Below are 16,543 nucleotides of genomic sequence, written 5' to 3' on the forward strand. Positions count from 1 at the left end.
CTCTTTGTTTGAATTATTTCTTTAGATAAATTTCCAGTATTGAAATTTTTGGCTTGATGAATATAACATTTTTACAATCTTGACTTTAATTTCCAAATTGTTTCCTCAAAGAGTTATGTCTATTTGTTTTAGCATCATGGAAATGTAGCAGTGAACCAGTCATCTCCAAACTTCATTAAAAAAATTAGTTTCAAGATTTTTTTCAGTAATAAATGTAAAAATTTTTATTATTTTTCTGTCTTTGAATTTCTTTGATTACTAGTGAATTTGAATACATGTTTTTGGCATAATAGCAGTCCCTCATTTATTAATAGTTTGTTCACATGTTTGCCTACTTAACTATTGGAATTTCATATTTGTCTCATGACTTTTCAATTATTCTGCAATATTGTCTCTATACATATTTTTCTTTTATTTATGCTTCAGTTTTCATTGTAGAAAGTTATGTGTGTGTATGCAGAATAGTTAGTTAAATCATTCTGACTTTTGAAATGGGACATTAAATGCAGTTTCCTGCTATATTTCCTATGATTGCATATTTTCTATTATTTTTTTAAAGCAAGGTCAACCTGTACAATTTTTTTTCAAGGTACCTCACAATGAACATGTAGAGCTGTAGAATTTACTTAATCTGCTGTTCTCCCAAATAGTGACCAAAATGTCAGCCGATGCTATTATGTGGCCAGCTAAACATATTGGTGGAAGGAAATGCATCTTTTGGAAACAGCACCAATAAATAAAACGGCCTTCAGGGGCAATGAGTGTCTTGGTTTCAGCAACAGCAATCAAAGCCTCATTGGAAGCATCATAGCCAAGAAAATAGAGTCCTTTTGGGGGGGAAGGTTGAGAAATGCTGTCCCATGAATTTCACAGGAACAATAAAATTAAGGTTTCTGACCACAGGGGTCTTGACAAAGACCTAGGATGAGTGGTGATATTAAGTCTTGAGACCTTGGCCGAGTTCCAAGTTGGGTAATTGCATTCAGTCCATTTTAAATTCCCGCTGCAGTTTCTAATGCAATGCCCTTCTGTGCTTCCGAAGGCCAACATACCACAAGCTGTTGTGCTGCATTGGTAAGTAACTGATGCCCTCCACCCCGGAGAAGGCCTTGAAGCCACCAGGGCAAAAGTCATTGTAGATGTCATTCCTGTCTTTCACTTTTAAAAAATCCTACTTCCAAACACTTAGGCTGTTATAGAAAAGTCTGTATTTGGCAGGGGTGTTCTCCTAGGACACTACTGACCCCATTTCTGTAGTTGGGGACAGTAGAAAAGATCTAATCAGACAATCTGAATTCCAGTCCAACTCCTCTAACTCTTATTGCCTGTGTGACCTTAAGCAATTCACTCCCTTACTCATTAGTGTTCAAGGGATTCCCATGATTTCAGAAAATGATGCCTGAGCACACAGCCAGGCCTATCAAGACTAGTCTCTAACTAGCCTTTCCCACCTTATCTCTACCTGCTCTCAGGGATAGATATTACAGTCCATTTCTTGTCTTCTTGCTATGCAAGTTCATGCTGCTACGCCTCTGTCAGTGTTGTTTCTACTGCCTAAGTGTCTCCTGGTGCCCTCTCATCTTGACAACTCCTATCCATCTTTCAAGATTGATCTCAAAAACCATCTCCATAAAACCTTCACTGATTTCCCAGCTGGAAGTCATCATGCATTCCATAGCATGGATGTGAATGTGTATGGTTGTCATAGCTTTTACACTAGAAATTTATCTTTTTAAATGTACTGCTCATTTTCCATGGAGCACAATTCCGGATTTTACATTTACTAATTATTTAAATCTTTGAATTGTTTTAATCTCTATTTTCAGGTGATAACATTTCTAAATAACAAAACAGATGTGAAACAAACAAATTATATTATAGATCATTTGAGGTTAATTAGCATATACACACACACAGTCAAATAATCCTTAATTGTTCTTCCTTCCTGTGGACTTCATGTGCTATTTAACCACTAAAAATATGCAAACTTTACCAAATGTATTTTAAATTGAATTGTCTCTTGTGATAGAAATTATGGAGTCATTCTCTCAGATAAATCTATTTAAAATATATAGTTTTTTATGCAGTTTCTTTTGGAATCAGGTTAAGTGATCATTTGTGAACGTATACAAGTGTATGTTTGAACTAATATAAGATCTCAGGAAGGCAGACCTTGAAGATAACGAAGGAATCAGCCAGTCTAGTTGTTCTGTATATCAAATTCCAATTTTAGAGTCACTTCTGGAGTGAGATGATTAATCTCACACAAATCCCACAACCCACAAGTTAGCGTAGGACTGGGCATCTCTAATTATTAAATACAAAATAAACCATGCAAAAAAAAAGCACAAACAAACAAAAAAAACCCCAAAAACAATAAAACAAAATGAAAAAGCCACAGGTGATTTAGATTCTTAGTAAGGGCTATATAGGGTCACTGTTCAATACTGCAAGTTGATGACCACTTTCAAAGTAAGGAACCAGAAGCTCAGAAAGCAGAAGTGGCTGTGTCCAAAAGACACAGAGAATGAACAGCCAAATTAGAATGGACCCCAGGTCACCTATATCAGTTAAGCACATCATTCATCCTCTTTACTCTCTGATAACTCCACTCTTGCTTATCTTTTTCAGGGTTTTTCTACATCTGGGTTAACTCTCTGAGTGCTTAAACTTTTGCAGGTTACAACTGTAGAAATATAACAAACCAGAGTATTATTTATAGATAATTTTTAAAATTAGATGCCTAAGTCTGCTTTACTTTTCGCTGCTTGGGATTCAGAGGTAGCCAGATTTGCCCCAGGTCCAATAATCCCAAGGTATACTTGTAGCACTATTGCTTAATAGAGATAACCTCTGACTTGAGGGGATGCAAAGCTCCCCAAAGAGAAGCTGTCATTTGTCAATTAACTCATTTTCCAGGCAGGTTATGACTCAGTAGCTCATGCGTTCCTATGAATAGTGTATGCATGAATACAAACCACAGGTGGAATATTTTGCTCTGACAGAAATAAAGATATTGACTATCATATGACGTCAAACACTGTCACCCGTAATAATATGATTTTCTGGATGCTAGTTACATCGTTGTGTTTACTTTATTGAAATTTATCATGCTGTACACACATGATTAGTGTGATTTTATGTATTCCTGTTATGCTTTCCTAAAATGTTTATTTAAACTGTTAACAAAAATACTAACAAAATAGCACTGCCCTAGTCTGGCATTTAGAGCAGGACAGAGAGTGGGCAAAAAACATTACAAATTCTAGAGTCAAACTTTAAAACTCAGCTTTATATCTTCTGAGCTCTGTGGTGTTAGGCAAGCCATATTACCTCCTTGAGTTTCAGAATTTTCCATATCTCTTAAATAGGAAAAATAAATGCCTAACTCATAGACATGCTGTGATGGTAATATAATGTAATATTTGTTAAACGTACCAGGCTTATAGAGCACCTGGCCCTCAGTAGGTGTCAGTAACTCATTCATTTGTTCAAACACTTTTCATCTCAAGCACTGTTCTGGGACATAAAAGCCAGTAAGTTACAGTTCTTGCTCTCTAATGTGTAATTGCAACAGTATCCCCCCCCCCTTTCTCCAAATATGTGATTAAATATAGTTTCCAGCCTTTTCTCCTACTACCTCCTACATGTTCCTCTCTAGTCAGAGGATTCACTGTGTTCCCCTTTCCTACCTCTCAGTGTCGTGCAAACACCGTCCTCTGGGCTTACATGGAGTACCATGCTGTCTTTCAAAAGTACTTACTACATAATGTTTCAGTTATTTTGTCTATATATTGAATAATGTTTGGATGGATGGATGAATGAATGAATAAATGAATGAATGAATGTTCTTCCCTTATCTTGTGGTGTCTCATTCCTTGCCTCAGTCACCATAAATCTTAATTCTGTCTCTCCTTCCAGTCCCTGCTAGTTACACCCTCTGTGTCTTTCCTTGCTCTCCTCCAAACTGAAGCAATTTTCCTTCTTCAATATTCCAAGAGTACTTTATTTGAAATTTTTTTATAAACTTCTGTGTAACATGAGAAAGTGTGGCCTTTAGAATCTGTTAAATCTAGGGTTTGCTGTTGGGTTCAACATTAAGTAGCTGTGTAGCCTTAGCCAAATAAGCCTTTCTGACTCTATTTCCTCACCACTAAATGTAGAGAAAGCTATGTCTACCTTTTAAGGCTATTGTAAGGTTTAGAAATAATGTGTTTTTAAAGGGCATGTCATATAATAGTTGCTCATTGAAGAGGAGATATTATTTCAACCTTATGTTTTATAATCTATGTAGACATTGCATCTTCTTCAGTAATGAAAAAGCCACAACTATCCTATTTCAGTTTATTTCACAGAGCCTGTATAGAGCAAATATTCAACATCTATTTGAATAAATGAATGAGTAAAACAAATTTTTCAATGTTGGTGGAAGAGAAAGAATCTATATAAGGTCTCTGAACCCCAGATGACTATTTGAAAATCCTTGTCTGGAGAGAAATACTATCACAAGTGCCTGTCTGCTAGTGGGTCATTTGGCCTTCCTGTTGCTGCACATTTAAAAAAAAAAAGAAAAGAAAAGAAAAAAAAGCTGAATGGCTCAGCCCTCTCATATAGCTGGATGAACAAGCAAATATTAGCATGATTTTAACTGTCACTGACTGGTTGTCATTCACCAGATGGTGAGCAATTTAGACTGAGTCTGCCCTGATCTATTGCAGGGTTTTGGCTTCTGGGATAATACAGGTGATGGTATCTATATGAAGGGCATGCCTTCAACTTAGATTTTGGAGGCTGGAAGCTGGTGTGTTGTTAACTGCTTGCAAGGACAAGTTCGAACCACAAAGGTAAGTTTCCCCTTTTTGCATGCCAAGTTCTTGTCTTTAAATTTCCTGCTGTAGTGAAGTGTCAACATTGCATAATAATCATCCTCCAAGACTTTATTAAAATCCTGACCTTTGCTTCAAAGCTTCTGTTTGGAAGGAGAATGGAAAGGAAAGAAAATCAGGTCTTTTCTAACAGTCTCCAGAAGCTCTAGGCCATAGGCCAAGAAGACTCTGTCGTTTGGAAAACATGTCTTCTTGGCCCATCAGCCCAGTCACACCTGTGCCTGAGCTCCTATGGTGGTGCTAGAGGATATCACCATGCTGACAAGCATTCCAAGGGAAGAGAAGCCGGTTATAAAGAAGAAGCTACTGGGAGACTGGGATGCTGATTCTCCCACTACGGGTATCCTGTGGGAGAACCTGCAGACCTCTGAGAACTATAGGACTCTCAAGACATAACAACGCTGTCTAAACTCCTGCTCTAAGAGACTTGTCCAAACTCTAGCATGGCATCTAGCAACAGAAGGCTGCCTGTGAGGACCCCCCACCCCTGCCCCATTAAAATGCTTGCCTGAAAAAGCCCAAGGCTACCAGGGAAATGTACAGTTTGTTCTAGCCAACACCTCATGGTAGACCTCCGACCTCCCTTTCTTAGAGCATTTACTAAAAAATGGTTCCAGTTGTGAACGTGTATCCCTTACAATTCAGAAGTATCTTTCTCAAGGACCTCAGAGTGATTCCCTTGAGATGTAATTGTTAGAAAGGATAGGGCCTAGTCTCCCAGCTTCTGTGGGAGGATAGAATCCTAACTTCAGTAACTATCGACCAGCTGTGTCTACAGCTGGCCTAATCATATTTACATTGACCAGCCCATTGCTGTTTTTCACTTCATGACGCTAGTAAGCCCCTACCATCCCCCCCACCTTATTCTCCCTTTAAAACATCCAAATCTCCTCCACACAGATTGGAATACTCTCAGCTCTTTCACCTACTGTCAGTAGTTACTGAATACAATCTGTTTTCACCACGTTAACGAATTTTAACTTATGTCCGACTGTATTTATCTTTTATTCCTCTATGTGGGAGAAACTCTCATTCATGGGGTTCACCTCTACCCCTATGCAAAGAGAGTTCTGGATGGGATCCAAGAGTTCCCCTTCTTGCCTCTCTTCTTCCAAGGCTGCATGGGACTGGGTTCAGTAACAATATTGTAAGCACGTGTTACATGCCAGGTATCCAGAGACACATAATTTCTCAAGATTAATTTTCATATGTGATACCATACTGCTAAATGATATAAAATGAACATTTCTATAATTTTGATTTTATTGTTCTTTTCCCTTGGGAAGTTAAACTGCTTGAGGGCAGGGGCAGTGTCTGACTTTTGCCCTGCTGTCCATTGTCAGCAAGTGCGTCGAGACTGCTACCTGCTCTTTCTACCTGCTAGTTCACCCAGGCCCTTTTCTTTTTTCATGCCTTTTTTTATCCTTCTTCATTGCTTTCTGTGGATCTCAATTTCTTGGACTACTAAATTAATAAGGTTCAATTAGGTAACTCTAAGAGCAGGGAAAAAATCAAGGAGGTGGTGGTGGGCAAGGCATGTGTAAAGAAACAAGTCAACTTGGTACATTGCCTTTGTTAGGGAGTTTCAGAAATGGGGACAGGTGATAAAGGACCTTGCCAGTTAGAAAGACATTGTGATGGGCTACCAACAGGAAACAACAGAAGGTCCTTAAAGGAAGGAGCTGACTTTCAAAGCCAGTGTAAACCTTTTCAGGATGATCATACAGACTACCATCTAGAGTGGGAGAGGGCATCTGAGGGCTCTTGTAGAAACCTGGAGAAATGGGAATGAAAAAAAAGGGAAATAATTCTTTTGAGATTATTTCCTTCTACAATTATTATTTCATTTGTTCATTCATTAATTCATTAATTCATTCAATCAACCAATATGTACTGAGTGTCTGTTCTGTGCCAGGCACTGGGTATATACTAGTGGAAAATACAGATTCAATTTTGCTGTTATGACCAGTTGTTTGTTCCCACGACTGTCACTTATAGCAGAGTAAGAGCACCGTACCACTGAGATGAAGTCTGTTACTTCCTGCCTCGTTCTGTGCTTTGCACATGGTGGGCGCGCAAATTCTGTAGCCTGGATTGATACACAGCCTTAATGCAGCATGATAACTAAATACACGGAGCTAGGAAGAAAAGGCAGGGTGGCATCTATCTCGCCTGTGAGACCAGAATCTTGCAACAAGCGCATGTGTGCGTCTATGTGTATAGTGGAAGGCGTACCTGCCCAGAGTGCCTGGCAGCGTTCCAAGCTGCAGGACCAACCCTCCTTTTTACTTGCCCGCTCAAGCCAGCAGAGGTAGTAGCTGGGCACCAAAGGGACTGGACGGAGTGCAGCCTCGCGTCCCCCCGCAGTCCCGCCCCGTGCTACTCCTCCTCACTGCTGGAGGGGCGGCCCTGGGTGACGCCCCGGCTGCAGCTCCGGGAAGTCCAGAGAGCGGTGGCTGGCGAGCCCAGGCAGAGGGTGGAGCCAGAGCCGCGCAGTGGCAGCCAATCGCGCCACGGCGGGGGAGGAGCCCCAAAGGGGGAAAAAAGAAAGTGCGGCGGAAAGTAAGAGGCTCATTGGGGGAAGACTGGCCGGATCAGGGTCCCCAGGGCTCCGCTTTGGCCAGACGCACGCAAAGAAGCAGTGCTGGGAAATCCTGCTTCCTTCCTCGCTGCTTTCGCTGCACTGGGCTCTGCCTTTGCCAGAAAGGTGAGTCTCGCTCTGTCGATAAGGGCTCGAAAGAAACACAGATCCACAGAATCTCAGGGTAGAAGGATTTGTACAAATCCTCTCGTCCAACCCTCTTTTGTTTCCAGGAGGGCAAACTGAGGCACAGAGAGAGGCAATGGCTGGGATAGATCACACAGCTGTGGCCAGGATTGGAACTCAACTGTCCAGAGCCCCATCTTTGCTTTGTAGGGATTTAAGTAACGCAGTTGCAGGACGGCTGCGCGTTGCTGCACCCCTCTTCCAGCCCTTTAAGGGATCTTCCCTGGTACCGTGTTTTCCCGAAAATAAGACCTAGCCGGACAATCAGCTCTAATGCATCTTTTGGAGCAAAAATTAATATAAGACCCGGTCTTATTTTACTATAAGACCGGGTCTTATATAATATAAGACCGGATATAATATAATATAATACCGGGTCTTATGTTAATTTTTGCTCCAAAAGACGCATTAGAGCTGATTGTCTGGCTAGGTCTTATTTTCCGGGGAAGCACGGTATATATACTTCGCCTTGGTTTCTCCAGAGCGCTGCTGTGAGCGGTGAGGATAGAAGAGGGCAGTGTGTCCCAGCCTGTATGTACCACGTCGCTCCCAGCCTGGAGCTGTTACAGCCTGGGTACAGGCTGCTTGCAGCTTTGCTGCCTCCTCCCCTGACCTGCTTTCTCAGAGAAATGCCCCTTCGGAGGGTGCCTGTCATGTTCTTCGTGGAATAGGTGGAGAGGTGAGGGACGCCCCGGCTCTGGTGACTTCCTATGGTTCTTACAGTTCTCTCTCCAGCCCTGGGGGGAGGAAGCAGAGCTGGTGGTCCTGTGGGGCATAGGATGCCCCTCATTTAGGAACAACTGGCTTCATGGAGCCATAGCTCCTCTCACTTCTGAATACTGGGACAGAACAAGGAAGCGAGTTAAAGAGAAAAAAAAAATCACAAACATAAAAGCAAACTTCTGCTGTTTCCTTTAAGAGCCAGTCTCCAGCCTGTCTTCCCTCCACCCCCTGGTTGTGAAATTGTGAACCACATCGCCTCTCAAAGCATTTTGCTGCTCTGCTCCACAGATCTTCCGGTAAGCTACCGGTGAGGAGAATGTACCTGGTTTTGGCTCCAGCTCTGCAGCTGTTAGCTGGGTGAACTTGGGCAAGTTATTCAATCTTTCTGATAGTCAGGTTTTTTCCAGATGCAAAATGGAGATCATAATGCTGACAGTGAGCCCTTAGGGTAACTGGGAGGATGAAATGTGATCATTCAAATAACATGTTTAGCACAGTGCCTGGTCTGGCACCTGGGTAGGTTGAGATTGATGGACACTATTGTAAATATTGTTGTATAGTAACCTTGGAGACAGTGGGTTTTCATAAAGGTGATTTCTTACTACCTTATAGTGACTTTTTTTTTTTTTAATCTAAAATGCTGTGGTTTCTTCTTTGGAGTTTGAACAGCTCTGTAATAGTACATGCTTTCTGAATGCTGTCCACATGTGACTGATCGTGAATGCTTGAATTGGAATATAGAATTTTTCTCAGTTATGCCAATCCCTACTCATTTTTAGGCCAAGCCTCAGATCGGTGAAGCTCTGATCTGAGGCATCCTTTATTGGCAAAGGAGTCTTGAATTTGATGAGAGTTAGGAAGACAAGAGGAGACATTGAAAGTTTCATCCATGTGACAGACTGTTTTAAGCCTTGTATTCCTACTGTCTTAAGTGAAACAAGCAACTTAATTTTTTATTGGTATAGGAAAACAACAACAAAATTCCCATGAATATCTTTTGCATCATTTAGTGATTCTGCTAAACTCAGTCCCTTCTGGACACAAACTTACCTTATTTAAATTCAAATTCAAACACGCACACATGTGCCCACACTCATCTTCCTTTATGATATTTTAAAATGAAATAGTGTCTCCACCCTGTTCATGACAATTGATTTCATTCTGACCGACTTCATACAATTATTTACTTCTGTTTCTTGGCTTACCATAAGTCCCTGAATTGAGTGTCCAGCATTCATAGTTGGCTGCCTGCTTCAGAATCCCTTGCATTTGCATGCGGCATTGATGAGTGCATGGGAGGGAGTGAGATACATATTGAGGGATGGGAAGAGCTTGGTGGTGCCCCTGTACAGATACCTCCCGCTCCAAGCATTTGTAGAGGATGGGATCACTTGTTTCTGTCAGCCTGTCCGTGTGCATGCATTGTGATGAGCTGGCCAGGATACATCTGAATGTGTTCCTGAAAGACTGGGGACTTTGGGGGAAAAGGAAAATGTTCAAAGTAAGGTCAGCAAGGGGATGGAAGGGAGATTGAAAGCTAACTCCGTTTGGTTCTGGTTCTTTAAAGAAAGGATTCCCATTTGTACCCATCTTCCTTATCCAGATTATTCTTTACCAAAATCATAGATACAGTTAACATTTCCAAAATGTGTTCCATATATATTACCTTCCTTCTTACTTGCCATAGCCCTGAGAGAGGGAAGTACATGGCAGGCATATCAATAGTGGTCGGAGCCCAGGTTTTGTGGTCAAATTCAAACTTCAGTCCTTCCTTTGTAGTAGGTAATACTGAGCAGTTTATTCCACCGTTTAGAGTGTCTACTTTATCCAATTCAAAAATGGAAAGAAAAAAAAAACTCACCTCCATGGGTTTGTGTGAGGATTAAATTAAGTGAAATAATACATATGAAGTGCATGTAATGAGTAGATGCTCATTAAATGATATCCCTTCTTAGTGAATCTGAATTTGTTGAGAAGGAAACTGAATGAGATACAGAAAAATGAGAGGTTGCCAAGAGTCATGTGGTTATTAAACTTTAGCCCTGGGAATACAGTTCACACATTTTGATTTCTAGTTAAAGGCTTTTACTGTCACATCCTGTAGCCTCTCCAGTGAGATTTTAGCAATTTATTGTTAGGTTGACCTTATTTGGCTAGCCATTGCAGAATATCGTTTTTGTCCCAAAGAGGATATTTCCTTGCTAAGGGAACAATCCTTGAACATGCTCTGTTGAGTTTAGCAGAGGCAACTCTCAGGAGAGGAAGTTTCAAGGCCATGATCTCTAAGGCAGCCTTCCCACTCTCCTGTGTTTGATGTCATGCACCTTCAATTCCTAGTGGGTAGGGTACTATGAAGACATAAAGTTCAGAATTACGTCACATTTGTCTTCCTGTTTTGAGTAATTCTTCCCTGTACCATCCTTGTGCTAATTCACAAGGTGGTAAAAAGATTGAGGAACAAATGTCATGAGTGACCATAGCATTTTTCACTTCTTTCGCCAATTCTGTGGGTAAAAGTTAGAATATAGACAGCAGCATGCAGAGGCAGCATTTGCAGAAAAGTCCAGTGCTTGCTGGTGGCACTGACCACTGGTCTGGAGTTCCCATCCTCCCTGTGGAAACTGATGGCTGCAGGCTTATGTAGCAAATGAGCAGATCTGTTCCCAGCCCAGGAAGTGGGGCCATTTATCCATCGAGACTACCTATAGGCCATCAAGTTTTTCTGCTTTGTAGGAAGCAGACAGCCTTGCAAATCCTGTTCTGGGAGAAACATTTTGCTCCTTGCTTTTGGCATTTGGGAACATATGTTTGCTTTTGCTAAAAGGTAGGCAGTTAGCATCATCTTACCTGGCACAGTTAGAACAGCAGAATGTGGCTGGAGGAAGTCAGAGGAGAAGGCAGAAATAATAATAATAATAATAATAATAATAATAATAATAATAATAAAGGTTATCTCCAACATAACACACAGTTTCATTTGTTGCTCAACTTTCTGAGTCTTTTGCTGGTGACGCAGATGTAGGTTCTGGTGAGTCACTGTCGCCTTGCCTGTGAAATATTAGCGAGCCACCTACTGTGCTCTTTGCCCATTTTGGAAATTGTTCTGTAGGAGAAATAAAAACCCCAACAAACAGGAAGGTTACAGAACATTTGGTATCTGATATTTTGGGGGATTAATTCAGGTTAGCTACTGTTGCTAAGTTCTTTTTTTTTCTTTTTCTTTTTTGAAATGAGACTGCATGGTTTACCCTGAAGGGGTTGTTAAGAGACCTTGTTCTAGCCTGACTTTATTCTGACTAGCTCTAGCAGCTGTGGCAGTGTGGAGTTTTAGAGTCTAGAATGTTCCTGAGGCAAGTTATTATGTTGAGATGGGCCTTAGTCTCCTCAGCTAGGAAACTGGAACACTGATGCTTGCTTAGAAGCTAGAGTCCTATCAGCACCTAATTCATAGGAAGTGTTTAATAAACATGGCTTCTTTCTTCTGCTATCAACTCTTTCAATTTATTAGTCTGTCAAATTTTGAAAATCAAAGTTTAATAGCTACACTTTAAAGAATTCCATCATGGTTTGAACTGTTTTACATATATCATCTTATTCATTCCTTGCAATAATCTTGTGAATTTTTTCAGACAGCTGAGGCTCAGTGCAGTTAGGTATCGGGACCCTGTGTCACACAGCACAAAACAAATACCAATGCTGAGACTCACCCATGCATTTCATTTTAGAAATAGGGAAGACCTGAAATGGTGCCGCCTCTAACATAGAATTGAGGACCTGGATGAGGACTGACAACCCACCCCATCCTCATCCTGCCATTGTGATCCTGGCATCACCTTGCCTGAGACTATGAAGTCTCTTTACCTTTGGGTCTAAAATGTGAGGCAGCTGCACTAGAAGATCAATAACGGTCTTCTGCTACAATACATTGTTATTTTTCTTTAAGATTCTTTTCAACTCTGAAATTCTATCACCATATCTCTTTATGTAAGTCAAGGCTAAAGGGGGAGAAGAGGAATAAAGAGAAATTATCTTTATCATTTTATGCCAAGAGATCATTTTTCGCGTCAAAAAGAGGAGGGCAAGGGAAATCAGCATTCGTTCGTGCATGTACTTCTGTCATTTCATTTAATTTCCCTGTGCCTAACACAGTGCCTCGTCCATAAAAGGTGCAGGGTGGAATGGATGATGGATTCATACTATGTCAGGTAGGCCCAGCACTGGCTTCCCAGTTTTCTCATATTTTCTCATATCATTAATCATCTCACAGGCTGTCTCTACAGACTAATAATGTAACTTCAATTTCCTTTAATTTTGTGGTCACAAAATCAGACAAATGATAATGAATCACAGACTCGAACAAGGTTGGACATCCCTGGCTCAGTGGTGGAAAAAGACATTTCTATCCTAATTATAAAGGGAGATTTGCAGCAAACACAGTGAGGGATGACACTGACGTGCATACTTGCATATATTGACAGCAAGGCCGGGGTCATAAATAAATCACCTGAAAGAAAGAAGGAACTTTTCAGGGAAGTAGGAAGTTGCAATGAGTTCCAATTTCAATAATTCTAAGAGCAATAAAGAATTCACATCAATCTAGCTGTTATTTGACATAATTGGACATAGGGACAGGTGACCTTTTATGTCTAGTTTATATCCAGGAGATGCCTGTGGTTTCTACCTGTCTGGTACATAAGTCCTTACGATTACACTGGCTTCCTTCTTTCCCAATCAATACTAAAGGCAACAGAAAAGAGGATCAGTCATGTTATACGCGTCAGCTCTGATACCTGAAAACGTTATTTGCATAGATCACACAGTTTCTTAAGCCAGTAATGGTTAGAGGGTATGGTGACGTAAAATGTGGCTGTGGAACAATCATGGGCTTTGGCATCAGACTAAACCTGCCTTGTTTGATTTGGACGATTGGTCTATCTCTGGTTTATTTTCACTCTCTGTGAAAAGTAGATAATAAAACACATTTTATCATGCTTTTGGTAGATGTCAATCATATATCATAACATTTTGGTAGGTGTGGATCATATGCCTGGTGCATGGGGATTTTAAAGTGGATTATGGTTCACATCTGCAATGATATTCAGCTGCATGCCCCAAACAACATTGGCCTAGAAAGTAGAAGACCTAGGTTAAAACAGTAACAGTTTCTGTTTATATAGAACTTTAAATCCTCAATATGCTTGTTATTATGAACACACATAGGAATATAAATATATATATGTATGTATACACACATATATATATGTACATATATATATATATATATATATATATATATATATATCAATAACTCTGAGGTAAGTAAGATAAATTCTGTCAACAACATTTTGTATTCTGAATCTGAGAGGCTAAATATTTGCTATGGCCACACAGCCAGTAAAGAGTGGAGCTGAGACTTGGACCCTAGCTTTCTAACTCCAAGATTATGTCGTCATTCAGTCCATCAGCCCTAGTACTGGGTTAGTTCCTTTCCTTCTCTACGAAGCTACTCTCTCACCTCTAAAATGAGGAATTTGGACAAGGCGCTCTCTGAAGTACAGTGTGCTATGAATCTGTGCCTGTAGAGTAACGACTTAGGAGATGACGTGAAAAGCTAAGAGCAGAACTACGCTCTTCTTTCCGCAGAGGCATCCACCTGGCGTGGCCTGGGGAGCATAGTAAGGCCCCTACCCGGCAGCCTCCTAGGCCTCAGGGGGAATCACACCAGATTGCAGTAGGAGTTCGATGCATACAGACACCTCTTATGTCCTTAAGGATGTGATTCTGTCGCATTTCTATCACCTACAAGCTATGTGCCCCATTAGGATCCAGGTTTGGGGGTGGGGAGAGAAAACAGACAGCTGCATGAGGCACATTGACATTTATTGTTTGGAAAGTGAAAAGAGTCTTTTAATATGAAGCAAGCTCTGTATCACCGTTAATCACCACCGTAATCTTCTATAAAGAAATAAAGGGATAAAATATTTGGCTTTTATTTCTTTATTTTTTTTTTTGCCATCTTGAAATGTATTTGATTGATTGAGTGATTTATATTTTTAAGTTGAAATATAACTAGCATACAATATATTAGTTTTAGATATACATAATAATTATTCAACAGTACTCACCTGGCACTACATATAGTTATTGCCATATTATTGATTGTATTGCCTATGCTAAAAAAGTGATCACTACGTTAAGTCCAGCAACCATCTGACACCGTACCACGCTATCACAATATTATTGACTATATTCCCTAAGCTGTACATTACATCCCCATGACTTATTTGTTTTATACCTGGAAATTTGAATGTCTTATTCTTCTTTCTCTTCCCCCCTTTTAATTTTTCAATTACAGTTGACATTCAATATTATTTTATATTAATTTTAGGTGTACAGCATAGTGGTTAGACATTTATGTAATTTACAAAGTGATTCCCCTGACTAGTACCCACCTGGCACTGTACATAGTCATTATCATGTTATTGATTATATTCCCTATGCTTTACATCCCCATGACTACTTTATAACTACCAATTTGTATTTCTTAATTCCTTCATCTTTTTCACTCTGCCCCTAACCCCTCTCCAGTCTATTACCTGAGACATCTAGTACCCATCAGACATTATACGTAGTTATTACAATATTATTGACTATATTCCCTATGCTGTACTTTACATCCCTGTGACTATTTTGTGACAACTAATTTGTACTTCTTAATCCCTTCCCCTTTTTCACTTACCCCCAACCCCTCTCCCATCTAGTAACCATCAAAATGTTCTCTTTATCTATGAGTTTGTTTCTATTTCATTTGTTTGTTTGTTTTGGTCTTCAGATTCCATTTATAAGTGAAAGCATATGACACTTGTCTTTTGCTATCTTACTTACTACCGTGTTTCCCCAAAAATAAGACCAGGTCTTATATTAATTTTTGCTCCAAAAGATGCATTAGGGCCTATGTTCAGGGGATGTCATCCTGAAAAATCATGCTAGGGCTTATTTTCCAGTTAGGTCTTATTTTGGGGGAAACACGGTACACTCAGCACAATACTCTCTAGGTCCATCCATATTGTCACAGATGGCAAGACTTAATTTTTTTTACGGCTGAGTAATATTCCTTTATATACATATATATATATGAATATGTATACATATATATTCATATATATAAATATATATATTCATATATATATATATATATATATATATATATATATATATATATCCCTCTTCCTTATCCATTCATCCATTCAGGGACACCCAGGTTGCCTTAATATCTTGGCTGTTGGAAATAATGCTGCAATGAACATATGGATGAGCACGTCCCCTCAAAGTAGCACTTTGTGTTATGTTGGATAAATACCCAGAAGTGGGATTATTAGGTCCTTCTTTGTCTCTCACTATAGTCTTTGTTTTAAAGTCTATTTTGTTCGGTATAAGTATTGCTACCCCAGCTTTTTGTTTTTTTCCATTTTCATGAAATAACTTTTTCCATTTCTTTACTTTCAGTCTGTGTCTTTTGATCTGAAGTGAGGCTCTTGTAGGCAGCATATACAAGGGTCTTGCTGTCTTATCCATTCAGCACCCCCTATCTTTTGATTGGAACATTTAATCCATTTACTTTGAAAGTAATTGTTGATAGGTATGTAGTTATTGCCATTTTATTATTCATAGTTTTTATTTTTATTTTTTTCCATCTGAAAGAAGTCCCTCTGAGATTCCTTGTAATACTGGTTTGGTGGTGATAAATTCTTTAGCTTTTTCTTTTCTGGGAAGCTCCTCACCTGTTCTTTAATTATAAGAGAGAGTTTTGCTGGGGATAGCCTCCTCGGTAAAGGTCCTGAGTTTTCATCACGTTCAGTATTTTGTGCCAGTCCCTTCTGGACTGCAAAGTTTCTGTTGAGAAATCAGCTGACAGTCTTATGAGAGTTCCCTTGTAGGCAACTAATGGCTTTTCTCTTGCTGCTTTTAAGATTCTCTCGTTGTCTTTAATCTTTGGAATTTTAATTATGATGTGTCTTGGTGTTGCCCTCTTTGGATTCACCTTGTTTGGGACTCACTGAGCTTCCTGGGCTTGTATACAAAGTGAGGGAAATTTTCTGTCATTATTTCTTCAAATAGTTTTTCAATGCCTTGCTCTCTCTCTTTTCCTTCTTGTACCCCTATGATG

At 39.9% G+C, this 16,543-nt stretch overlaps 1 protein-coding gene across 3 annotated transcripts in view; it reads left to right on the forward strand.

The window, feature by feature from the left end:
* The first annotated feature begins 7,426 nt into the window (after positions 1–7,426).
* Positions 7,427–16,543, forward strand: part of IL1RAP (interleukin 1 receptor accessory protein) — a 128,119-nt gene continuing 119,002 nt past the window's right edge. The window contains exons 1-2 of one of the 3 annotated variants that reach the window (XM_074329429.2): positions 7,427–7,593; positions 8,573–8,672. The gene's annotated coding sequence lies outside the window, so the exon portion shown is untranslated. The remainder of the gene's footprint in view (positions 7,594–8,572; positions 8,673–16,543) is intronic. The other 2 variants (XM_019743144.3, XM_088794502.1) reach the window with 2 other exon arrangements.

Source organism: Rhinolophus sinicus, chromosome 17 (assembly GCF_057876585.1).
Source record: "Rhinolophus sinicus isolate RSI-liver-muscle chromosome 17, RSI-T2T, whole genome shotgun sequence".
Classification (NCBI taxonomy): Eukaryota; Metazoa; Chordata; class Mammalia; order Chiroptera; family Rhinolophidae; genus Rhinolophus; species Rhinolophus sinicus.